This window comes from Electrophorus electricus, chromosome 2 (genome assembly GCF_041902795.1).
Source record: "Electrophorus electricus isolate QZ-2024a chromosome 2, ASM4190279v1, whole genome shotgun sequence".
NCBI lineage: Eukaryota > Metazoa > Chordata > Actinopteri > Gymnotiformes > Gymnotidae > Electrophorus > Electrophorus electricus.
This window is the reverse complement of record NC_137498.1, coordinates 4,766,189-4,792,533: the sequence shown is the minus strand read 5'-3', so window position 1 is coordinate 4,792,533 and position 26,345 is coordinate 4,766,189. Positions and strand designations below refer to the sequence as shown.

The 26,345-nt window shown below is 39.2% G+C and overlaps 5 non-coding genes across 5 annotated transcripts; all 5 read left to right on the top strand.

Annotated features, from left to right (window-relative positions):
- Positions 1 to 1,845: 1,845 nt before the first annotated feature.
- trnav-cac (transfer RNA valine (anticodon CAC)) lies at positions 1,846 to 1,918 on the top strand. Its single transcript has one exon. It is a non-coding gene; the product is annotated as a tRNA-Val (tRNA).
- Positions 1,919 to 4,417: 2,499 nt separating this feature from the next.
- On the top strand, positions 4,418 to 4,490 carry trnav-cac (transfer RNA valine (anticodon CAC)). Its single transcript has one exon. It is a non-coding gene; the product is annotated as a tRNA-Val (tRNA).
- Positions 4,491 to 7,326: 2,836 nt separating this feature from the next.
- Positions 7,327 to 7,399, top strand: trnav-aac (transfer RNA valine (anticodon AAC)). Its single transcript has one exon. It is a non-coding gene; the product is annotated as a tRNA-Val (tRNA).
- Positions 7,400 to 20,931: 13,532 nt separating this feature from the next.
- trnav-aac (transfer RNA valine (anticodon AAC)) lies at positions 20,932 to 21,004 on the top strand. Its single transcript has one exon. It is a non-coding gene; the product is annotated as a tRNA-Val (tRNA).
- A 4,459-nt stretch (positions 21,005 to 25,463) lies between these two features.
- On the top strand, positions 25,464 to 25,536 carry trnav-aac (transfer RNA valine (anticodon AAC)). The gene has a single exon. It is a non-coding gene; the product is annotated as a tRNA-Val (tRNA).
- Positions 25,537 to 26,345: the final 809 nt, after the last annotated feature.

The following is a 26,345-nucleotide window of genomic DNA, read 5'->3' as shown; positions in this document are numbered from 1 at the left end:
GTGGGAGACTCTTTGTGCGGTTTGCCCTTTAGGTCCTCAGACTGAGGCACCAAGCTCCTTGTCTAATCGCAACATCATTTTGTCATAAATCCTGTTGACTAAAAGACCTTTTTGGGGGATCATTATTGATTGATATAGATCTTGAACTCTCTTGATTTGTCTAGAGTAGTGGTCATTGCATTTGCTTTCCAGGTCACATGTCCCAGCTTCCATACTGTGCAGAAGCATTTCTCTTTCATCCATTTTTGGTGTTTACTGTATAAAATGGTTGGAACAAAGGGAAGCATGGGCAGGCGAGGCTAAAGAACTGCACAGGGAAATCAACTTAAACTCAGCATCATGGAACTGCAGCTGAGCTGCTTTTTAACTGCACTCAAAATGGTAAAAGAAGGCAATACTGTTCATGACTTCAAGGTAGAATTGAGAGGAGTGAGGTTCTGAGGACAACTATTGGGACTGCAATGAAAGAGATCTTCGGTTTTTATGGCCTTAAGCAGTGAAGAGCTCACACGGCCCTGCTACATAGGTTTAGAAAGCAAGAACAGAACCTACAATTTTCCAGGACCACCAGTTTGGACTGATGTGTAGGTCGGACTAGAGGGTTCCCTTTCAGCTAAACAGCATTTTTTTTCTGACAGTTTGAATCAGATATTTCTGAAAATTACAATTGTGAACCATTTGAATTTTAGGTACGTCTGCTCATGAAACGCATTTTAGGCCATCCAACATACCCACGAAATTTGCATAAAATGGCAGCTATTTGTGAACTTCCAAATATGAAAGGTTTTGGCATAAATGATGTTCATTCTTTCTCCTAAATAATTTGCACACATTTTCAGTTTTGGGGATGAGCTGGTGAAAAAATTGATCTGAAATTGCAGTGATACCATACTGCATCAAGGCATTTTTGCATGGTGTCTGTAGTGAATTGGTCATCACGTTTGCATTATGTGTGAAAGGACCTTGAATTGAAGCTGAGCAGAAACATTAGCTGGTTCTTTTGTTTCTGTGTCTTCTATTTGAAGTAGACACCAGGGAATCGAATGGCCTTCTTGCAGCAGAGGGAAATGATTTTCTGAACTCCATAGTTACTTCAATTGAGTTCTCCAAGTCCTGTACTCCAAACTCCGGCACTATAACGCATGTGAAATCCCTAACCTCTTCGTCTGCAACTTGGTTCTACATTGTGCAAAATGGAAATTTCAAGATCAGAAGATTACTAGCATCTTAGTATGGACATAAAGAGTAGCTTCTCTGTTGGAAAAAAATATCCCATCACTGTCTCCATTTGCAAACCGAGAAAGTCAATATATGCAGCAGGCTTGTCCTCCGGTGATGCAAGGACTGTGCTTTAGGAGCTGTGTTTAAGGCTGATTTCAATTGTCACAGGGATGATGTAAAACTCATTGTAGCATGATGGGGTGTGCTAATCCATGTATTTCAAACAAAATTAAACAAAACAGAAACTCCACGAGTGCATCTGTATTTGATCTCCTAACAGAGATAAGTTATGCTACTTAGCTAATTCTTAAAAGTAACATCCTTATAGTCTCCAGACAATTAAAATCTATGCAAAGCAATGTTAATGATGCAGAATTTGTGCACTAGGGACTGCTTTCCATGCCGATGAATAAGCCTACAGTGGTCCGGTAAAACTCTTCATATTATTCCTAGGGAGTAACATTCTGTCTCTCAAAGGCAATGAAACAAGAAAACATTGCTTGGTGGGATTGAATTTTGCGTCCTAACGGGGAGAAGACAATTCAAGCCAGTTTTTAAACTATGCCTTGCAGGCACCAAAAAGGAGGAAATGCTGGGCTGATCCTGAACGGCTAGTGCTGTAGGGTTTCTGTAGTGTAGTGGTTATCACGTTTGCCTCACACGCGAAAGGTCCCTGGCTCGATACCAGGCAGAAACACGACTCTTGGTAGATGTGTAACTGCTGTCCTTTTAATTGAATGGAGAGCCGTTCTTCACAGAGAAAAGTCAGGCTCCTTAATTAATAGCCAAGCTGATTAATTAAAACTCTTAGCATAATGGCTATTCTAATTCAAGTCTTTCAAGTATAAACTTTAGTGATTGTGTTCTCATTTTGTTTCCTAACAGAGGTTATGCTAATTAGCTGAAATTTAAAAGTTACTTTCATCAAGTCTATGGCAAAGAACAAATCCTTGCAAGGCAATATCAAGCATACACAATTTGTGCAATAGGTTATGCTCTAAATGCCAATGAGAGAACTACAGAGATAAAGTAAAACTCTTCATATTATGCCTAGTTAGCAACAGTCTGTTTCTCGAAGGGTAGGAAACAAGAGAACTTTGGTGGGGTTGTCTGAATTTTCATCCTAATGCTTGAGAAGTCATACTGCTTAGCTAGATTTAAAGCTATGATTTTCAAGCCCCAAAAATGAGCAAAAGCTGGAGAGGCAAAGAAGCATTTTAAAGTGGTTTCTGTAGTGTAGTGCTCAGCATGTTCGCCTGACACGAGAAAGGTCCTCTGTTCCATACCTGGCAGAAACATCCCTCTTGATAGCACAGTAGTTGGGCACGTGCTTTTTGTAAGCAGTGTATCAAGTGGGAGACTCTTTGTGCGGTTTGCCCTTTAGGTCCTCAGACTGAGGCACCAAGCTCCTTGTCTAATCGCAACATCATTTTGGCATAAATCCTGTTGACTAAAAGACCTTTTTGGGGGATCATTATTGATTGATATAGATCTTGAACTCTCTTGATTTGTCTAGAGTAGTGGTCATTGCATTTGCTTTCCAGGTCACATGTCCCAGCTTCCATACTGTGCAGAAGCATTTCTCTTTCATCCATTTTTGGTGTTTACTGTATAAAATGGTTGGAACAAAGGGAAGCATGGGCAGGCGAGGCTAAAGAACTGCACAGGGAAATCAACTTAAACTCAGCATCATGGAACTGCAGCTGAGCTGCTTTTTAACTGCACTCAAAATGGTAAAAGAAGGCAATACTGTTCATGACTTCAAGGTAGAATTGAGAGGAGTGAGGTTCTGAGGACAACTATTGGGACTGCAATGAAAGAGATCTTCGGTTTTTATGGCCTTAAGCAGTGAAGAGCTCACACGGCCCTGCTACATAGGTTTAGAAAGCAAGAACAGAACCTACAATTTTCCAGGACCACCAGTTTGGACTGATGTGTAGGTCGGACTAGAGGGTTCCCTTTCAGCTAAACAGCATTTTTTTTCTGACAGTTTGAATCAGATATTTCTGAAAATTACAATTGTGAACCATTTGAATTTTAGGTACGTCTGCTCATGAAACGCATTTTAGGCCATCCAACATACCCACGAAATTTGCATAAAATGGCAGCTATTTGTGAACTTCCAAATATGAAAGGTTTTGGCATAAATGATGTTCATTCTTTCTCCTAAATAATTTGCACACATTTTCAGTTTTGGTGATGAGCTGGTGAAAAAATTGATCTGAAATTGCAGTGATACCATACTGCATCAAGGCATTTTTGCATGGTGTCTGTAGTGAATTGGTCATCACGTTTGCATTATGTGTGAAAGGACCTTGAATTGAAGCTGAGCAGAAACATTAGCTGGTTCTTTGGTTTCTGTGTCTTCTATTTGAAGTAGACACCAGGGAATCGAATGGCCTTCTTGCAGCAGAGGGAAATGATTTTCTGAACTCCCTAGTTACTTCAATTGAGTTCTCCAAGTCCTGTACTCCAAACTCCGGCACTATAACGCATGTGAAATCCCTAACCTCTTCGTCTGCAACTTGGTTCTACATTGTGCAAAATGGAAATTTCAAGATCAGAAGATTACTAGCATCTTAGTATGGACATAAAGAGTAGCTTCTCTGTTGGAAAAAAATATCCCATCACTGTCTCCATTTGCAAACCGAGAAAGTCAATATATGCAGCAGGCTTGTCCTCCGGTGATGCAAGGACTGTGCTTTAGGAGCTGTGTTTAAGGCTGATTTCAATTGTCACAGGGATGATGTAAAACTCATTGTAGCATGATGGGTGTGCTAATCCATGTATTTCAAACAAAATTAAACAAAACAGAAACTCCACGAGTGCATCTGTATTTGATCTCCTAACAGAGATAAGTTATGCTACTTAGCTAATTCTTAAAAGTAACATCCTTATAGTCTCCTGACAATTAAAATCTATGCAAAGCAATGTTAATGATGCAGAATTTGTGCACTAGGGACTGCTTTCCATGCCGATGAATAAGCCTACAGTGATCTGGTAAAACTCTTCATATTATTCCTAGGGAGTAACATTCTGTCTCTCAAAGGCAATGAAACAAGAAAACATTGCTTGGTGGGATTGAATTTTGCGTCCTAACGGGGAGAAGACAATTCAAGCCAGTTTTTAAACTATGCCTTGCAGGCACCAAAAAGGAGGAAATGCTGGGCTGATCCTGAACGGCCAGTGCTGTAGGGTTTCTGTAGTGTAGTGGTTATCACGTTTGCCTCACACGCGAAAGGTCCCTGGCTCGATACCAGGCAGAAACACGACTCTTGGTAGATGTGTAACTGCTGTCCTTTTAATTGATTGGAGAGCCGTTCTTCACAGAGAAAAGTCAGGCTCCTTAATTAATAGCCAAGCTGATTAATTAAAACTCTTAGCATAATGGCTATTCTAATTCAAGTCTTTCAAGCATAAACTTTAGTGAGTGTGTTCTCATTTTGTTTCCTAACAGAGGTTATGCTAATTAGCTGAAATTTAAAAGTTACTTTCATCAAGTCTATGGCAAAGAACAAATCCTTGCAAGGCAATATCAAGCATACACAATTTGTGCAATAGGTTATGCTCTAAATGCCAATGAGAGAACTACAGAGATAAAGTAAAACTCTTCATATTATGCCTAGTTAGCAACAGTCTGTTTCTCGAAGGGTAGGAAACAAGAGAACTTTGGTGGGGTTGTCTGAATTTTCATCCTAATGCTTGAGAAGTCATACTGCTTAGCTAGATTTAAAGCTATGATTTTCAAGCCCCAAAAATGAGCAAAAGCTGGAGAGGCAAAGAAGCATTTTAAAGTGGTTTCTGTAGTGTAGTGCTCAGCATGTTCGCCTGACACGAGAAAGGTCCTCTGTTCCATACCTGGCAGAAACATCCCTCTTGATAGCACAGTAGTTGGGCACGTGCTTTTTGTAAGCAGTGTATCAAGTGGGAGACTCTTTGTGCGGTTTGCCCTTTAGGTCCTCAGACTGAGGCACCAAGCTCCTTGTCTAATCGCAACATCATTTTGGCATAAATCCTGTTGACTAAAAGACCTTTTTGGGGGATCATTATTGATTGATATAGATCTTGAACTCTCTTGATTTGTCTAGAGTAGTGGTCATTGCATTTGCTTTCCAGGTCACATGTCCCAGCTTCCATACTGTGCAGAAGCATTTCTCTTTCATCCATTTTTGGTGTTTACTGTATAAAATGGTTGGAACAAAGGGAAGCATGGGCAGGCGAGGCTAAAGAACTGCACAGGGAAATCAACTTAAACTCAGCATCATGGAACTGCAGCTGAGCTGCTTTTTAACTGCACTCAAAATGGTAAAAGAAGGCAATACTGTTCATGACTTCAAGGTAGAATTGAGAGGAGTGAGGTTCTGAGGACAACTATTGGGACTGCAATGAAAGAGATCTTCGGTTTTTATGGCCTTAAGCAGTGAAGAGCTCACACGGCCCTGCTACATAGGTTTAGAAAGCAAGAACAGAACCTACAATTTTCCAGGACCACCAGTTTGGACTGATGTGTAGGTCGGACTAGAGGGTTCCCTTTCAGCTAAACAGCATTTTTTTCTGACAGTTTGAATCAGATATTTCTGAAAATTACAATTGTGAACCATTTGAATTTTAGGTACGTCTGCTCATGAAACGCATTTTAGGCCATCCAACATACCCACGAAATTTGCATAAAATGGCAGCTATTTGTGAACTTCCAAATATGAAAGGTTTTGGCCTAAATGATGTTCATTCTTTCTCCTAAATAATTTGCACACATTTTCAGTTTTGGGGATGAGCTGGTGAAAAAATTGTTCTGAAATTGCAGTGATACCATACTGCATCAAGGCATTTTTGCATGGTGTCTGTAGTGAATTGGTCATCACGTTTGCATTATGTGTGAAAGGACCTTGAATTGAAGCTGAGCAGAAACATTAGCTGGTTCTTTGGTTTCTGTGTCTTCTATTTGAAGTAGACACCAGGGAATCGAATGGCCTTCTTGCAGCAGAGGGAAATGATTTTCTGAACTCCCTAGTTACTTCAATTGAGTTCTCCAAGTCCTGTACTCCAAACTCCGGCACTATAACGCATGTGAAATCCCTAACCTCTTCGTCTGCAACTTGGTTCTACATTGTGCAAAATGGAAATTTCAAGATCAGAAGATTACTAGCATCTTAGTATGGACATAAAGAGTAGCTTCTCTGTTGGAAAAAAATATCCCATCACTGTCTCCATTTGCAAACCGAGAAAGTCAATATATGCAGCAGGCTTGTCCTCCGGTGATGCAAGGACTGTGCTTTAGGAGCTGTGTTTAAGGCTGATTTCAATTGTCACAGGGATGATGTAAAACTCATTGTAGCATGATGGGTGTGCTAATCCATGTATTTCAAACAAAATTAAACAAAACAGAAACTCCACGAGTGCATCTGTATTTGATCTCCTAACAGAGATAAGTTATGCTACTTAGCTAATTCTTAAAAGTAACATCCTTATAGTCTCCTGACAATTAAAATCTATGCAAAGCAATGTTAATGATGCAGAATTTGTGCACTAGGGACTGCTTTCCATGCCAATGAAACAGCTTCCAGTGATCAGGTAAAGTTCTTCATATTATTCCTAGAGAGTAACATTCTGTCTCTCAAAGGCAATGAAACAAGTAAACATTGGTTGCTGGGTTTGAATTTTGCGTCCTAATGGGGTGAAGACAATTCAAGCCAGTTTCTTAAACATTACTACAGGAAGCATAAACTTTGGTGAGTGTGTTCTCATTTTGTTTCCCAACAGAGGTTATGCTAATTAGCTGAATTTCAAAAGTTAATTTCATCAATTCTATGGCAAAGAAAAAATCCTTGCAAGGCAATGTCAAGCATACAGAATTTGCGCAATAGGTTATGCTCTATATGCCAATGAGGGAACTACAGAGATAAAGTAAAACTCTTCATAATATGCCTAGTTAGCAACAGTCTGTTCCTCAAATGGTAAGAAACAAGAGAACTTTGGTGGGGTTGTGAGAATTTCCATCCTAATGATTGAGAAGTCAGACTCCTTAGCCAGATTTAAAGCTATGATTTTCAAGTGCCAAAAATGAGCAAAAGCTGGAGAGTGAGCCCAAAGAATCTGTTAACAGTGGTTTCTGTAGTGTAGTGGTCATCACATTCGCCTAACACGCGAAAGGTCCTCAGTTCGAAACTGGGCAGAAACATCCCTCTTGATAGCACACTAGTGGGGCAATTGTTGTTTGTAAACAGTGTATGAAGTGGTTCTCTTTTTGCAGTTTGCCCTTTAGGTCCTGAGACTGAGACGCCAAGCTCCTTGTCTAATCGCAGCATCATTTTGTCATAAATCCTGTTAACAACCAGACCTTTTGGGGGTATAATTATTGATTGATATAGATGTTGAACACTCTTGATTTTTCTAGAGTAGTGGTCAATGCATTTGCTTTCCAGGTCACAGGTCCCAGTTTATATACTGTGCAGAAGCATTTCTCATCCATTTTTGCTGTTTGAAATAGTTGGAACAAAGGGAAGCATGGGCAGGTGAGGCTAAAGAACTGCACAGGGAAATCAACTTAAACTCAGCATCATGGAACTGCAGCTGAGCTGCTTTTTAACTGTATTCAAAACGTTAAAAGAAGGCAATACTGTTCATGACTTCAAAGTACAATTGAGATGAGTCAGGTTCTGAGCACAACTATTGGGACTGCAAAGAAAAAGATCTTCGGGTTTTATGGCCTTAAGCAGTGAAGATCTCACATGGCCCTGCTGCATAAGTTTAGAAAGCCAGAACAGAACCTACCATTTTCCAGGACCACCAGTTTGGACTGAAGTGTCGCTCGGACTAGAGGGTTTCCTGTCAGCTATCCAATATTTTTTCTGCAAGTTTGAATCAGATATTTCTGAAAAATTGGAATTGTGAACCAATTGAATTTTAGGTACATCTGCTCATTATTAGCATTTTAGGCCATCCAACATACCCACTAAATTTGCGTAAAATGGCAGCTATTTGTGAACTTGCTAATATGAAAGGTTTTGGCATAAATGTTATTCATTCTTTTACTCAATAACTTGCACTCATTATCAGTTTTGGGTATGAGTTGGTGAAAAGATTGTTCTGAAAGTGCATTGATACCATACTGCATCAAGCTGTCTTTGCATGATTTCTGTAGTGAAGTGGTCATCACCTTTGCATTATACGTAAAAGGTCCTTGAATTGAAGCTGAGCAGAAACAGTAGTTGGTTCTTGGGTTTCTGACTCTTGTATTTGAAGTAGACATCAGGGAATCGAATGGCCTTCTTGCAGCAGAGTGAAAAGATTTTTTGAACTCCCTACTTACTCCGATTGAGTTCTCCAATTCCTGTACTCCAAAATCTGGCACTATAACTCATGTGAAATCCCCAACGTCTTCTTCTGCAACTTGGTTCCACATTGTGCAAAATTAAAATTTCAAGATCAGAAGATTACTATCATCTTAGTATGGACATAAACAGTAGTTTCTCTGTTGGGGCTCTATTTGCAAACTGAGAAAGTCAATATATACAGCACACTTTTGCTCCGGTGATGCAAGGACTGTGCTTTAGGAGCTGTGCTTAAGGCTGATTTCAATTGTCACAGGCATGATGTAAAACTCATTGTAGCATGATGGGTGTGCTAATCCATGTATTTCAAACAAAAGTAAACAAAACAGAAACACCACGAGTGCATCTGTATTTGATCTACTAACAGAGATAAGTTATGCTACTTAGCTAATTCTTAAAAGTAAATTCCTTCTAGTCTCCTGCCAATTAAAATCCATGCAAAGCAATGTTTATGATGCAGAATCTGTGCACTAGGGATTGCTTTCCATGCCAGTGAAACAGTTTCCAGTGATCAGGTAAAGTTCTTCATATTATTCCTAGAGAGTAACATTCTGTCTCTCAAAGGCAATGAAACAAGTGAACATTGCTTGCTGGGTTTGAATTTTGTCTCCTAATGGGGTGAAGACAATTCAAGCCAGTTTCTTAAACATTACTACAGGAAGCATAAACTTTGGTGAGTGTGTTCTCATTTTGTTTCCCAAGAGAGGTTATGCTAATTAGCTGAATTTCAAAAGTTAATTTCATCAATTCTATGGCAAAGAAAAAATCCTTGCAAGGCAATGTCAAGCATACAGAATTTGCGCAATAGGTTATGCTCTATATGCCAATGAGGGAACTACAGAGATAAAGTAAAACTCTTCATAATATGCCTAGTTAGCAACAGTCTGTTCCTCAAATGGTAAGAAACAAGAGAACTTTGGTGGGGTTGTGAGAATTTCCATCCTAATGATTGAGAAGTCAGACTCCTTAGCCAGATTTAAAGCTATGATTTTCAAGTGCCAAAAATGAGCAAAAGCTGGAGAGTGAGCCCAAAGAACGTTTTAACAGTGGTTTCTGTAGTGTAGTGGTCATCACATTCGCCAAACACACGAAAGGTCCTCAGTTTGAAACTGGGCAGAAACATCCCTCTTGATAGCACACTAGTGGGGCAATTGTTGTGTGTATGAAGTGGTTCTCTTTTTGCAGTTTGCCCTTTAGGTCCTGAGACTGAGACGCCAAGCTCCTTGTCTAATCGCAGCATCATTTTGTCATAAATCCTGTTAACAACCAGACCTTTTGGGGGTATAATTATTGATTGATATAGATGTTGAACACTCTTGATTTTTCTAGAGTAGTGGTCAATGCATTTGCTTTCCAGGTCACAGGTCCCAGTTTATATACTGTGCAGAAGCATTTCTCATCCATTTTTGCTGTTTGAAATAGTTGGAACAAAGGGAAGCATGGGCAGGTGAGGCTAAAGAACTGCACAGGGAAATCAACTTAAACTCAGCATCATGGAACTGCAGCTGAGCTGCTTTTTAACTGTATTCAAAACATTAAAAGAAGGCAATACTGTTCATGACTTCAAAGTACAATTGAGATGAGTGAGGTTCTGAGCACAACTATTGGGACTGCAAAGAAAAAGATCTTCGGGTTTTGTGGCCTTAAGCAGTGAAGATCTCACATGGCCCTGCTGCATAAGTTTAGAAAGCCAGAACAGAACCTACCATTTTCCAGGACCACCAGTTTGGACTGAAGTGTCGCTCGGACTAGAGGGTTTCCTGTCAGCTATCCAATATTTTTTCTGCAAGTTTGAATCAGATATTTCTGAAAAATTGGACTTGTGAACCATTTGAATTTTAGGTACATCTGCTCATTATTAGCATTTTAGGCCATCCAACATACCCACTAAATTTGCGTAAAATGGCAGCTATTTGTGAACTTGCAAATATGAAAGGTTTTGGCATAAATTATATTCATTCTTTTACTCAATAACTTGCACTCATTATCAGTTTTGGGTATGAGTTGGTGAAAAGATTGTTCTGAAAGTGCATTGATACCATACTGCATCAAGGAGTCTTTGCATGATTTCTGTAGTGAAGTGGTCATCACCTTTGCATTATACGTAAAAGGTCCTTGAATTGAAGCTGAGCAGAAACAGTAGTTGGTTCTTGGGTTTCTGACTCTTGTATTTGAAGTAGACATCAGGGAATCGAATGGCCTTCTTGCAGCAGAGTGAAAAGATTTTTTGAACTCCCTACTTACTCCGATTGAGTTCTCCAATTCCTGTACTCCAAAATCTGGCACTATAACTCATGTGAAATCCCCAACGTCTTCTTCTGCAACTTGGTTCCACATTGTGCAAAATTAAAATTTCAAGATCAGAAGATTACTATCATCTTAGTATGGACATAAACAGTAGTTTCTCTGTTGGGGCTCTATTTGCAAACTGAGAAAGTCAATATATACAGCACACTTTTGCTCCGGTGATGCAAGGACTGTGCTTTAGGAGCTGTGCTTAAGGCTGATTTCAATTGTCACAGGCATGATGTAAAACTCATTGTAGCATGATGGGTGTGCTAATCCATGTATTTCAAACAAAAGTAAACAAAACAGAAACACCACGAGTGCATCTGTATTTGATCTACTAACAGAGATAAGTTATGCTACTTAGCTAATTCTTAAAAGTAAATTCCTTCTAGTCTCCTGCCAATTAAAATCCATGCAAAGCAATGTTTATGATGCAGAATCTGTGCACTAGGGATTGCTTTCCATGCCAGTGAAACAGTTTCCAGTGATCAGGTAAAGTTCTTCATATTATTCCTAGAGAGTAACATTCTGTCTCTCAAAGGCAATGAAACAAGTGAACATTGCTTGCTGGGTTTGAATTTTGTCTCCTAATGGGGTGAAGACAATTCAAGCCAGTTTCTTAAACATTACTACAGGAAGCATAAACTTTGGTGAGTGTGTTCTCATTTTGTTTCCCAAGAGAGGTTATGCTAATTAGCTGCATTTCAAAAGTTAATTTCATCAATTCTATGGCAAAGAAAAAATCCTTGCAAGGCAATGTCAAGCATACAGAATTTGCGCAATAGGTTATGCTCTATATGCCAATGAGGGAACTACAGAGATAAAGTAAAACTCTTCATAATATGCCTAGTTAGCAACAGTCTGTTCCTCAAATGGTAAGAAACAAGAGAACTTTGGTGGGGTTGTGAGAATTTCCATCCTAATGATTGAGAAGTCAGACTCCTTAGCCAGATTTAAAGCTATGATTTTCAAGTGCCAAAAATGAGCAAAAGCTGGAGAGTGAGCCCAAAGAACGTTTTAACAGTGGTTTCTGTAGTGTAGTGGTCATCACATTCGCCAAACACACGAAAGGTCCTCAGTTTGAAACTGGGCAGAAACATCCCTCTTGATAGCACACTAGTGGGGCAATTGTTGTGTGTATGAAGTGGTTCTCTTTTTGCAGTTTGCCCTTTAGGTCCTGAGACTGAGACGCCAAGCTCCTTGTCTAATCGCAGCATCATTTTGTCATAAATCCTGTTAACAACCAGACCTTTTGGGGGTATAATTATTGATTGATATAGATGTTGAACACTCTTGATTTTTCTAGAGTAGTGGTCAATGCATTTGCTTTCCAGGTCACAGGTCCCAGTTTATATACTGTGCAGAAGCATTTCTCATCCATTTTTGCTGTTTGAAATAGTTGGAACAAAGGGAAGCATGGGCAGGTGAGGCTAAAGAACTGCACAGGGAAATCAACTTAAACTCAGCATCATGGAACTGCAGCTGAGCTGCTTTTTAACTGTATTCAAAACATTAAAAGAAGGCAATACTGTTCATGACTTCAAAGTACAATTGAGATGAGTGAGGTTCTGAGCACAACTATTGGGACTGCAAAGAAAAAGATCTTCGGGTTTTGTGGCCTTAAGCAGTGAAGATCTCACATGGCCCTGCTGCATAAGTTTAGAAAGCCAGAACAGAACCTACCATTTTCCAGGACCACCAGTTTGGACTGAAGTGTCGCTCGGACTAGAGGGTTTCCTGTCAGCTATCCAATATTTTTTCTGCAAGTTTGAATCAGATATTTCTGAAAAATTGGACTTGTGAACCATTTGAATTTTAGGTACATCTGCTCATTATTAGCATTTTAGGCCATCCAACATACCCACTAAATTTGCGTAAAATGGCAGCTATTTGTGAACTTGCAAATATGAAAGGTTTTGGCATAAATTATATTCATTCTTTTACTCAATAACTTGCACTCATTATCAGTTTTGGGTATGAGTTGGTGAAAAGATTGTTCTGAAAGTGCATTGATACCATACTGCATCAAGGAGTCTTTGCATGATTTCTGTAGTGAAGTGGTCATCACCTTTGCATTATACGTAAAAGGTCCTTGAATTGAAGCTGAGCAGAAACAGTAGTTGGTTCTTGGGTTTCTGACTCTTGTATTTGAAGTAGACATCAGGGAATCGAATGGCCTTCTTGCAGCAGAGTGAAAAGATTTTTTGAACTCCCTACTTACTCCGATTGAGTTCTCCAATTCCTGTACTCCAAAATCTGGCACTATAACTCATGTGAAATCCCCAACGTCTTCTTCTGCAACTTGGTTCCACATTGTGCAAAATTAAAATTTCAAGATCAGAAGATTACTATCATCTTAGTATGGACATAAACAGTAGTTTCTCTGTTGGGGCTCTATTTGCAAACTGAGAAAGTCAATATATACAGCACACTTTTGCTCCGGTGATGCAAGGACTGTGCTTTAGGAGCTGTGCTTAAGGCTGATTTCAATTGTCACAGGCATGATGTAAAACTCATTGTAGCATGATGGGTGTGCTAATCCATGTATTTCAAACAAAAGTAAACAAAACAGAAACACCACGAGTGCATCTGTATTTGATCTACTAACAGAGATAAGTTATGCTACTTAGCTAATTCTTAAAAGTAAATTCCTTCTAGTCTCCTGCCAATTAAAATCCATGCAAAGCAATGTTTATGATGCAGAATCTGTGCACTAGGGATTGCTTTCCATGCCAGTGAAACAGTTTCCAGTGATCAGGTAAAGTTCTTCATATTATTCCTAGAGAGTAACATTCTGTCTCTCAAAGGCAATGAAACAAGTGAACATTGCTTGCTGGGTTTGAATTTTGTCTCCTAATGGGGTGAAGACAATTCAAGCCAGTTTCTTAAACATTACTACAGGAAGCATAAACTTTGGTGAGTGTGTTCTCATTTTGTTTCCCAAGAGAGGTTATGCTAATTAGCTGAATTTCAAAAGTTAATTTCATCAATTCTATGGCAAAGAAAAAATCCTTGCAAGGCAATGTCAAGCATACAGAATTTGCGCAATAGGTTATGCTCTATATGCCAATGAGGGAACTACAGAGATAAAGTAAAACTCTTCATAATATGCCTAGTTAGCAACAGTCTGTTCCTCAAATGGTAAGAAACAAGAGAACTTTGGTGGGGTTGTGAGAATTTCCATCCTAATGATTGAGAAGTCAGACTCCTTAGCCAGATTTAAAGCTATGATTTTCAAGTGCCAAAAATGAGCAAAAGCTGGAGAGTGAGCCCAAAGAACGTTTTAACAGTGGTTTCTGTAGTGTAGTGGTCATCACATTCGCCAAACACACGAAAGGTCCTCAGTTTGAAACTGGGCAGAAACATCCCTCTTGATAGCACACTAGTGGGGCAATTGTTGTGTGTATGAAGTGGTTCTCTTTTTGCAGTTTGCCCTTTAGGTCCTGAGACTGAGACGCCAAGCTCCTTGTCTAATCGCAGCATCATTTTGTCATAAATCCTGTTAACAACCAGACCTTTTGGGGGTATAATTATTGATTGATATAGATGTTGAACACTCTTGATTTTTCTAGAGTAGTGGTCAATGCATTTGCTTTCCAGGTCACAGGTCCCAGTTTATATACTGTGCAGAAGCATTTCTCATCCATTTTTGCTGTTTGAAATAGTTGGAACAAAGGGAAGCATGGGCAGGTGAGGCTAAAGAACTGCACAGGGAAATCAACTTAAACTCAGCATCATGGAACTGCAGCTGAGCTGCTTTTTAACTGTATTCAAAACATTAAAAGAAGGCAATACTGTTCATGACTTCAAAGTACAATTGAGATGAGTGAGGTTCTGAGCACAACTATTGGGACTGCAAAGAAAAAGATCTTCGGGTTTTGTGGCCTTAAGCAGTGAAGATCTCACATGGCCCTGCTGCATAAGTTTAGAAAGCCAGAACAGAACCTACCATTTTCCAGGACCACCAGTTTGGACTGAAGTGTCGCTCGGACTAGAGGGTTTCCTGTCAGCTATCCAATATTTTTTCTGCAAGTTTGAATCAGATATTTCTGAAAAATTGGACTTGTGAACCATTTGAATTTTAGGTACATCTGCTCATTATTAGCATTTTAGGCCATCCAACATACCCACTAAATTTGCGTAAAATGGCAGCTATTTGTGAACTTGCAAATATGAAAGGTTTTGGCATAAATTATATTCATTCTTTTACTCAATAACTTGCACTCATTATCAGTTTTGGGTATGAGTTGGTGAAAAGATTGTTCTGAAAGTGCATTGATACCATACTGCATCAAGGAGTCTTTGCATGATTTCTGTAGTGAAGTGGTCATCACCTTTGCATTATACGTAAAAGGTCCTTGAATTGAAGCTGAGCAGAAACAGTAGTTGGTTCTTGGGTTTCTGACTCTTGTATTTGAAGTAGACATCAGGGAATCGAATGGCCTTCTTGCAGCAGAGTGAAAAGATTTTTTGAACTCCCTACTTACTCCGATTGAGTTCTCCAATTCCTGTACTCCAAAATCTGGCACTATAACTCATGTGAAATCCCCAACGTCTTCTTCTGCAACTTGGTTCCACATTGTGCAAAATTAAAATTTCAAGATCAGAAGATTACTATCATCTTAGTATGGACATAAACAGTAGTTTCTCTGTTGGGGCTCTATTTGCAAACTGAGAAAGTCAATATATACAGCACACTTTTGCTCCGGTGATGCAAGGACTGTGCTTTAGGAGCTGTGCTTAAGGCTGATTTCAATTGTCACAGGCATGATGTAAAACTCATTGTAGCATGATGGGTGTGCTAATCCATGTATTTCAAACAAAAGTAAACAAAACAGAAACACCACGAGTGCATCTGTATTTGATCTACTAACAGAGATAAGTTATGCTACTTAGCTAATTCTTAAAAGTAAATTCCTTCTAGTCTCCTGCCAATTAAAATCCATGCAAAGCAATGTTTATGATGCAGAATCTGTGCACTAGGGATTGCTTTCCATGCCAGTGAAACAGTTTCCAGTGATCAGGTAAAGTTCTTCATATTATTCCTAGAGAGTAACATTCTGTCTCTCAAAGGCAATGAAACAAGTGAACATTGCTTGCTGGGTTTGAATTTTGTCTCCTAATGGGGTGAAGACAATTCAAGCCAGTTTCTTAAACATTACTACAGGAAGCATAAACTTTGGTGAGTGTGTTCTCATTTTGTTTCCCAAGAGAGGTTATGCTAATTAGCTGAATTTCAAAAGTTAATTTCATCAATTCTATGGCAAAGAAAAAATCCTTGCAAGGCAATGTCAAGCATACAGAATTTGCGCAATAGGTTATGCTCTATATGCCAATGAGGGAACTACAGAGATAAAGTAAAACTCTTCATAATATGCCTAGTTAGCAACAGTCTGTTCCTCAAATGGTAAGAAACAAGAGAACTTTGGTGGGGTTGTGAGAATTTCCATCCTAATGATTGAGAAGTCAGACTCCTTAGCCAGATTTAAAGCTATGATTTTCAAGTGCCAAAAATGAGCAAAAGCTGGAGAGTGAGCCCAAAGAAAGTTTTAACAGTGGTTTCTGTAGTGTAGTGGTCATCACATTCGCCAAACACACGAAAGGTCCTCAGTTTGAAACTGGGCAGAAACATCCCTCTTGATAGCACACTAGTGGGGCAATTGTTGTGTGTATGAAGTGGTTCTCTTTTTGCAGTTTGCCCTTTAGGTCCTGAGACTGAGACGCCAAGCTCCTTGTCTAATCGCAGCATCATTTTGTCATAAATCCTGTTAACAACCAGACCTTTTGGGGGTATAATTATTGATTGATATAGATGTTGAACACTCTTGATTTTTCTAGAGTAGTGGTCAATGCATTTGCTTTCCAGGTCACAGGTCCCAGTTTATATACTGTGCAGAAGCATTTCTCATCCATTTTTGCTGTTTGAAATAGTTGGAACAAAGGGAAGCATGGGCAGGTGAGGCTAAAGAACTGCACAGGGAAATCAACTTAAACTCAGCATCATGGAACTGCAGCTGAGCTGCTTTTTAACTGTATTCAAAACATTAAAAGAAGGCAATACTGTTCATGACTTCAAAGTACAATTGAGATGAGTGAGGTTCTGAGCACAACTATTGGGACTGCAAAGAAAAAGATCTTCGGGTTTTGTGGCCTTAAGCAGTGAAGATCTCACATGGCCCTGCTGCATAAGTTTAGAAAGCCAGAACAGAACCTACCATTTTCCAGGACCACCAGTTTGGACTGAAGTGTCGCTCGGACTAGAGGGTTTCCTGTCAGCTATCCAATATTTTTTCTGCAAGTTTGAATCAGATATTTCTGAAAAATTGGACTTGTGAACCATTTGAATTTTAGGTACATCTGCTCATTATTAGCATTTTAGGCCATCCAACATACCCACTAAATTTGCGTAAAATGGCAGCTATTTGTGAACTTGCAAATATGAAAGGTTTTGGCATAAATTATATTCATTCTTTTACTCAATAACTTGCACTCATTATCAGTTTTGGGTATGAGTTGGTGAAAAGATTGTTCTGAAAGTGCATTGATACCATACTGCATCAAGGAGTCTTTGCATGATTTCTGTAGTGAAGTGGTCATCACCTTTGCATTATACGTAAAAGGTCCTTGAATTGAAGCTGAGCAGAAACAGTAGTTGGTTCTTGGGTTTCTGACTCTTGTATTTGAAGTAGACATCAGGGAATCGAATGGCCTTCTTGCAGCAGAGTGAAAAGATTTTTTGAACTCCCTACTTACTCCGATTGAGTTCTCCAATTCCTGTACTCCAAAATCTGGCACTATAACTCATGTGAAATCCCCAACGTCTTCTTCTGCAACTTGGTTCCACATTGTGCAAAATTAAAATTTCAAGATCAGAAGATTACTATCATCTTAGTATGGACATAAACAGTAGTTTCTCTGTTGGGGCTCTATTTGCAAACTGAGAAAGTCAATATATACAGCACACTTTTGCTCCGGTGATGCAAGGACTGTGCTTTAGGAGCTGTGCTTAAGGCTGATTTCAATTGTCACAGGCATGATGTAAAACTCATTGTAGCATGATGGGTGTGCTAATCCATGTATTTCAAACAAAAGTAAACAAAACAGAAACACCACGAGTGCATCTGTATTTGATCTACTAACAGAGATAAGTTATGCTACTTAGCTAATTCTTAAAAGTAAATTCCTTCTAGTCTCCTGCCAATTAAAATCCATGCAAAGCAATGTTTATGATGCAGAATCTGTGCACTAGGGATTGCTTTCCATGCCAGTGAAACAGTTTCCAGTGATCAGGTAAAGTTCTTCATATTATTCCTAGAGAGTAACATTCTGTCTCTCAAAGGCAATGAAACAAGTGAACATTGCTTGCTGGGTTTGAATTTTGTCTCCTAATGGGGTGAAGACAATTCAAGCCAGTTTCTTAAACATTACTACAGGAAGCATAAACTTTGGTGAGTGTGTTCTCATTTTGTTTCCCAAGAGAGGTTATGCTAATTAGCTGAATTTCAAAAGTTAATTTCATCAATTCTATGGCAAAGAAAAAATCCTTGCAAGGCAATGTCAAGCATACAGAATTTGCGCAATAGGTTATGCTCTATATGCCAATGAGGGAACTACAGAGATAAAGTAAAACTCTTCATAATATGCCTAGTTAGCAACAGTCTGTTCCTCAAATGGTAAGAAACAAGAGAACTTTGGTGGGGTTGTGAGAATTTCCATCCTAATGATTGAGAAGTCAGACTCCTTAGCCAGATTTAAAGCTATGATTTTCAAGTGCCAAAAATGAGCAAAAGCTGGAGAGTGAGCCCAAAGAACGTTTTAACAGTGGTTTCTGTAGTGTAGTGGTCATCACATTCGCCAAACACACGAAAGGTCCTCAGTTTGAAACTGGGCAGAAACATCCCTCTTGATAGCACACTAGTGGGGCAATTGTTGTGTGTATGAAGTGGTTCTCTTTTTGCAGTTTGCCCTTTAGGTCCTGAGACTGAGACGCCAAGCTCCTTGTCTAATCGCAGCATCATTTTGTCATAAATCCTGTTAACAACCAGACCTTTTGGGGGTATAATTATTGATTGATATAGATGTTGAACACTCTTGATTTTTCTAGAGTAGTGGTCAATGCATTTGCTTTCCAGGTCACAGGTCCCAGTTTATATACTGTGCAGAAGCATTTCTCATCCATTTTTGCTGTTTGAAATAGTTGGAACAAAGGGAAGCATGGGCAGGTGAGGCTAAAGAACTGCACAGGGAAATCAACTTAAACTCAGCATCATGGAACTGCAGCTGAGCTGCTTTTTAACTGTATTCAAAACATTAAAAGAAGGCAATACTGTTCATGACTTCAAAGTACAATTGAGATGAGTGAGGTTCTGAGCACAACTATTGGGACTGCAAAGAAAAAGATCTTCGGGTTTTGTGGCCTTAAGCAGTGAAGATCTCACATGGCCCTGCTGCATAAGTTTAGAAAGCCAGAACAGAACCTACCATTTTCCAGGACCACCAGTTTGGACTGAAGTGTCGCTCGGACTAGAGGGTTTCCTGTCAGCTATCCAATATTTTTTCTGCAAGTTTGAATCAGATATTTCTGAAAAATTGGACTTGTGAACCATTTGAATTTTAGGTACATCTGCTCATTATTAGCATTTTAGGCCATCCAACATACCCACTAAATTTGCGTAAAATGGCAGCTATTTGTGAACTTGCAAATATGAAAGGTTTTGGCATAAATTATATTCATTCTTTTACTCAATAACTTGCACTCATTATCAGTTTTGGGTATGAGTTGGTGAAAAGATTGTTCTGAAAGTGCATTGATACCATACTGCATCAAGGAGTCTTTGCATGATTTCTGTAGTGAAGTGGTCATCACCTTTGCATTATACGTAAAAGGTCCTTGAATTGAAGCTGAGCAGAAACAGTAGTTGGTTCTTGGGTTTCTGACTCTTGTATTTGAAGTAGACATCAGGGAATCGAATGGCCTTCTTGCAGCAGAGTGAAAAGATTTTTTGAACTCCCTACTTACTCCGATTGAGTTCTCCAATTCCTGTACTCCAAAATCTGGCACTATAACTCATGTGAAATCCCCAACGTCTTCTTCTGCAACTTGGTTCCACATTGTGCAAAATTAAAATTTCAAGATCAGAAGATTACTATCATCTTAGTATGGACATAAAGAGTAGTTTCTCTGTTGGGGCTCTATTTGCAAACCGAGAAAGTCAATATATGCAGCAGGCTTGTCCTCCGGTGATGCAAGGACTGTGCTTTAGGAGCTGTGTTTAAGGCTGATTTCAATTGTCACAGGGATGATGTAAAACTCATTGTAGCATGATGGGTGTGCTAATCCATGTATTTCAAACAAAAGTAAACAAAACAGAAACACCACGAGTGCATCTGTATTTGATCTACTAACAGAGATAAGTTATGCTACTTAGCTAATTCTTAAAAGTAAATTCCTTCTAGTCTCCTGACAATTAAAATCCATGCAAAGCAATGTTTATGATGCAGAATCTGTGCACTAGGGATTGCTTTCCATGCCAATGAAACAGCTTCCAGTGATCAGGTAAAGTTCTTCATATTATTCCTAGAGAGTAACATTCTGTCTCTCAAAGGCAATGAAACAAGTAAACATTGGTTGCTGGGTTTGAATTTTGCGTCCTAATGGGGTGAAGACAATTCAAGCCAGTTTCTTAAACATTACTACAGGAAGCATAAACTTTGGTGAGTGTGTTCTCATTTTGTTTCCCAACAGAGGTTATGCTAATTAGCTGAATTTCAAAAGTTAATTTCATCAATTCTATGGCAAAGAAAAAATCCTTGCAAGGCAATGTCAAGCATACAGAATTTGCGCAATAGGTTATGCTCTATATGCCAATGAGGGAACTACAGAGATAAAGTAAAACTCTTCATAATATGCCTAGTTAGCAACAGTCTGTTCCTCAAATGGTAAGAAACAAGAGAACTTTGGTGGGGTTGTGAGAATTTCCATCCTAATGATTGAGAAGTCAGACTCCTTAGCCAGATTTAAAGCTATGATTTTCAAGTGCCAAAAATGAGCAAAAGCTGGAGAGTGAGCCCAAAGAACCTTTTAACAGTGGTTTCTGTAGTGTAGTGGTCATCACATTCGCCTAACACGCGAAAGGTCCTCAGTTCGAAACTGGGCAGAAACATCTCTCTTGATAGCACACTAGTGGGGCAATTGTTGTGTGTATGAAGTGGTTCTCTTTTTGCAGTTTGCCCTTTAGGTCCTGAGACTGAGACGCCAAGCTCCTTGTCTAATCGCAGCATCATTTTGTCATAAATCCTGTTAACAACCAGACCTTTTGGGGGTATAATTATTGATTGATATAGATGTTGAACACTCTTGATTTTTCTAGAGTAGTGGTCAATGCATTTGCTTTCCAGGTCACAGGTCCCAGTTTATATACTGTGCAGAAGCATTTCTCATCCATTTTTGCTGTTTGAAATAGTTGGAACAAAGGGAAGCATGGGCAGGTGAGGCTAAAGAACTGCACAGGGAAATCAACTTAAACTCAGCATCATGGAACTGCAGCTGAGCTGCTTTTTAACTGTATTCAAAACGTTAAAAGAAGGCAATACTGTTCATGACTTCAAAGTACAATTGAGATGAGTGAGGTTCTGAGCACAACTATTGGGACTGCAAAGAAAAAGATCTTCGGGTTTTATGGCCTTAAGCAGTGAAGATCTCACATGGCCCTGCTGCATAAGTTTAGAAAGCCAGAACAGAACCTACCATTTTCCAGGACCACCAGTTTGGACTGAAGTGTCGCTCGGACTAGAGGGTTTCCTGTCAGCTATCCAATATTTTTTCTGCAAGTTTGAATCAGATATTTCTGAAAAATTGGAATTGTGAACCAATTGAATTTTAGGTACATCTGCTCATTATTAGCATTTTAGGCCATCCAACATACCCACTAAATTTGCGTAAAATGGCAGCTATTTGTGAACTTGCTAATATGAAAGGTTTTGGCATAAATGATATTCATTCTTTTACTCAATAACTTGCACTCATTATCAGTTTTGGGTATGAGTTGGTGAAAAGATTGTTCTGAAAGTGCATTGATACCATACTGCATCAAGCTGTCTTTGCATGATTTCTGTAGTGAAGTGGTCATCACCTTTGCATTATACGTAAAAGGTCCTTGAATTGAAGCTGAGCAGAAACAGTAGTTGGTTCTTGGGTTTCTGACTCTTGTATTTGAAGTAGACATCAGGGAATCGAATGGCCTTCTTGCAGCAGAGTGAAAAGATTTTTTGAACTCCCTACTTACTCCGATTGAGTTCTCCAATTCCTGTACTCCAAAATCTGGCACTATAACTCATGTGAAATCCCCAACGTCTTCTTTTGCAACTTGGTTCCACATTGTGCAAAATTAAAATTTCAAGATCAGAAGATTACTATCATCTTAGTATGGACATAAAGAGTAGTTTCTCTGTTGGGGCTCTATTTGCAAACTGAGAATGTCAATATATGCAGCACACTTTTGCTCCGGTGATGCAAGGACTGTGCTTTAGGAGCTGTGCTTAAGGCTGATTTCAATTGTCACAGGCATGATGTAAAACTCATTGTAGCATGATGGGTGTGCTAATCCATGTATTTCAAACAAAAGTAAACAAAACAGAAACACCACGAGTGCATCTGTATTTGATCTACTAACAGAGATAAGTTATGCTACTTAGCTAATTCTTAAAAGTAAATTCCTTCTAGTCTCCTGACAATTAAAATCCATGCAAAGCAATGTTTATGATGCAGAATCTGTGCACTAGGGATTGCTTTCCATGCCAGTGAAACAGCTTCCAGTGATCAGGTAAAGTTCTTCATATTATTCCTAGAGAGTAACATTCTGTCTCTCAAAGGCAATGAAACAAGTAAACATTGGTTGCTGGGTTTGAATTTTGCGTCCTAATGGGGTGAAGACAATTCAAGCCAGTTTCTTAAACATTACTACAGGAAGCATAAACTTTGGTGAGTGTGTTCTCATTTTGTTTCCCAACAGAGGTTATGCTAATTAGCTGAATTTCAAAAGTTAATTTCATCAATTCTATGGCAAAGAAAAAATCCTTGCAAGGCAATGTCAAGCATACAGAATTTGCGCAATAGGTTATGCTCTATATGCCAATGAGGGAACTACAGAGATAAAGTAAAACTCTTCATAATATGCCTAGTTAGCAACAGTCTGTTCCTCAAATGGTAAGAAACAAGAGAACTTTGGTGGGGTTGTGAGAATTTCCATCCTAATGATTGAGAAGTCAGACTCCTTAGCCAGATTTAAAGCTATGATTTTCAAGTGCCAAAAATGAGCAAAAGCTGGAGAGTGAGCCCAAAGAACCTTTTAACAGTGGTTTCTGTAGTGTAGTGGTCATCAAATTCGCCTAACACGTGAAAGGTCCTCAGTTCGAAACTGGGCAGAAACATCCCTCTTGATAGCACACTAGTGGGGCAATTGTTGTGTGTATGAAGTGGTTCTCTTTTTGCAGTTTGCCCTTTAGGTCCTGAGACTGAGACGCCAAGCTCCTTGTCTAATCGCGGCATCATTTTGTCATAAATCCTGTTAACAACCAGACCTTTTGGGGGTATAATTATTGATTGATATAGATGTTGAACACTCTTGATTTTTCTAGAGTAGTGGTCAATGCATTTGCTTTCCAGGTCACAGGTCCCAGTTTATATACTGTGCAGAAGCATTTCTCATCCATTTTTGCTGTTTGAAATAGTTGGAACAAAGGGAAGCATGGGCAGGTGAGGCTAAAGAACTGCACAGGGAAATCAACTTAAACTCAGCATCATGGAACTGCAGCTGAGCTGCTTTTTAACTGTATTCAAAACGTTAAAAGAAGGCAATACTGTTCATGACTTCAAAGTACAATTGAGATGAGTGAGGTTCTGAGCACAACTATTGGGACTTCAAAGAAAAAGATCTTCGGGTTTTATGGCCTTAAGCAGTGAAGATCTCACATGGCCCTGCTGCATAAGTTTAGAAAGCCAGAACAGAACCTACCATTTTCCAGGACCACCAGTTTGGACTGAAGTGTCGCTCGGACTAGAGGGTTTCCTGTCAGCTATCCAATATTTTTTCTGCAAGTTTGAATCAGATATTTCTGAAAAATTGGAATTGTGAACCAATTGAATTTTAGGTACATCTGCTCATTATTAGCATTTTAGGCCATCCAACATACCCACTAAATTTGCGTAAAATGGCAGCTATTTGTGAACTTGCTAATATGAAAGGTTTTGGCATAAATGATATTCATTCTTTTACTCAATAACTTGCACTCATTATCAGTTTTGGGTATGAGTTGGTGAAAAGATTGTTCTGAAAGTGCATTGATACCATACTGCATCAAGCTGTCTTTGCATGATTTCTGTAGTGAAGTGGTCATCACCTTTGCATTATACGTAAAAGGTCCTTGAATTGAAGCTGAGCAGAAACAGTAGTTGGTTCTTGGGTTTCTGACTCTTGTATTTGAAGTAGACATCAGGGAATCGAATGGCCTTCTTGCAGCAGAGTGAAAAGATTTTTTGAACTCCCTACTTACTCCGATTGAGTTCTCCAATTCCTGTACTCCAAACTCTGGCACTATAACTCATGTGAAATCCCCAACGTCTTCTTCTGCAACTTGGTTCCACATTGTGCAAAATTAAAATTTCAAGATCAGAAGATTACTATCATCTTAGTATGGACATAAAGAGTAGTTTCTCTGTTGGGGCTCTATTTGCAAACTGAGAAAGTCAATATATGCAGCACACTTTTGCTCCGGTGATGCAAGGACTGTGCTTTAGGAGCTGTGCTTAAGGCTGATTTCAATTGTCACAGGCATGATGTAAAACTCATTGTAGCATGATGGGTGTGCTAATCCATGTATTTCAAACAAAAGTAAACAAAACAGAAACACCACGAGTGCATCTGTATTTGATCTACTAACAGAGATAAGTTATGCTACTTAGCTAATTCTTAAAAGTAAATTCCTTCTAGTCTCCTGACAATTAAAATCCATGCAAAGCAATGTTTATGATGCAGAATCTGTGCACTAGGGATTGCTTTCCATGCCAGTGAAACAGCTTCCAGTGATCAGGTAAAGTTCTTCATATTATTCCTAGAGAGTAACATTCTGTCTCTCAAAGGCAATGAAACAAGTAAACATTGGTTGCTGGGTTTGAATTTTGCGTCCTAATGGGGTGAAGACAATTCAAGCCAGTTTCTTAAACATTACTACAGGAAGCATAAACTTTGGTGAGTGTGTTCTCATTTTGTTTCCCAACAGAGGTTATGCTAATTAGCTGAATTTCAAAAGTTAATTTCATCAATTCTATGGCAAAGAAAAAATCCTTGCAAGGCAATGTCAAGCATACAGAATTTGCGCAATAGGTTATGCTCTATATGCCAATGAGGGAACTACAGAGATAAAGTAAAACTCTTCATAATATGCCTAGTTAGCAACAGTCTGTTCCTCAAATGGTAAGAAACAAGAGAACTTTGGTGGGGTTGTGAGAATTTCCATCCTAATGATTGAGAAGTCAGACTCCTTAGCCAGATTTAAAGCTATGATTTTCAAGTGCCAAAAATGAGCAAAAGCTGGAGAGTGAGCCCAAAGAACCTTTTAACAGTGGTTTCTGTAGTGTAGTGGTCATCACATTCGCCTAACACGCGAAAGGTCCTCAGTTCGAAACTGGGCAGAAACATCCCTCTTGATAGCACACTAGTGGGGCAATTGTTGTGTGTATGAAGTGGTTCTCTTTTTGCAGTTTGCCCTTTAGGTCCTGAGACTGAGACGCCAAGCTCCTTGTCTAATCGCGGCATCATTTTGTCATAAATCCTGTTAACAACCAGACCTTTTGGGGGTATAATTATTGATTGATATAGATGTTGAACACTCTTGATTTTTCTAGAGTAGTGGTCAATGCATTTGCTTTCCAGGTCACAGGTCCCAGTTTATATACTGTGCAGAAGCATTTCTCATCCATTTTTGCTGTTTGAAATAGTTGGAACAAAGGGAAGCATGGGCAGGTGAGGCTAAAGAACTGCACAGGGAAATCAACTTAAACTCAGCATCATGGAACTGCAGCTGAGCTGCTTTTTAACTGTATTCAAAACGTTAAAAGAAGGCAATACCGTTCATGACTTCAAAGTACAATTGAGATGAGTGAGGTTCTGAGCACAACTATTGGGACTTCAAAGAAAAAGATCTTCGGGTTTTATGGCCTTAAGCAGTGAAGATCTCACATGGCCCTGCTGCATAAGTTTAGAAAGCCAGAACAGAACCTACCATTTTCCAGGACCACCAGTTTGGACTGAAGTGTCGCTCGGACTAGAGGGTTTCCTGTCAGCTATCCAATATTTTTTCTGCAAGTTTGAATCAGATATTTCTGAAAAATTGGAATTGTGAACCATTTGAATTTTAGGTACATCTGCTCATTATTAGCATTTTAGGCCATCCAACATACCCACTAAATTTGCGTAAAATGGCAGCTATTTGTGAACTTGCTAATAT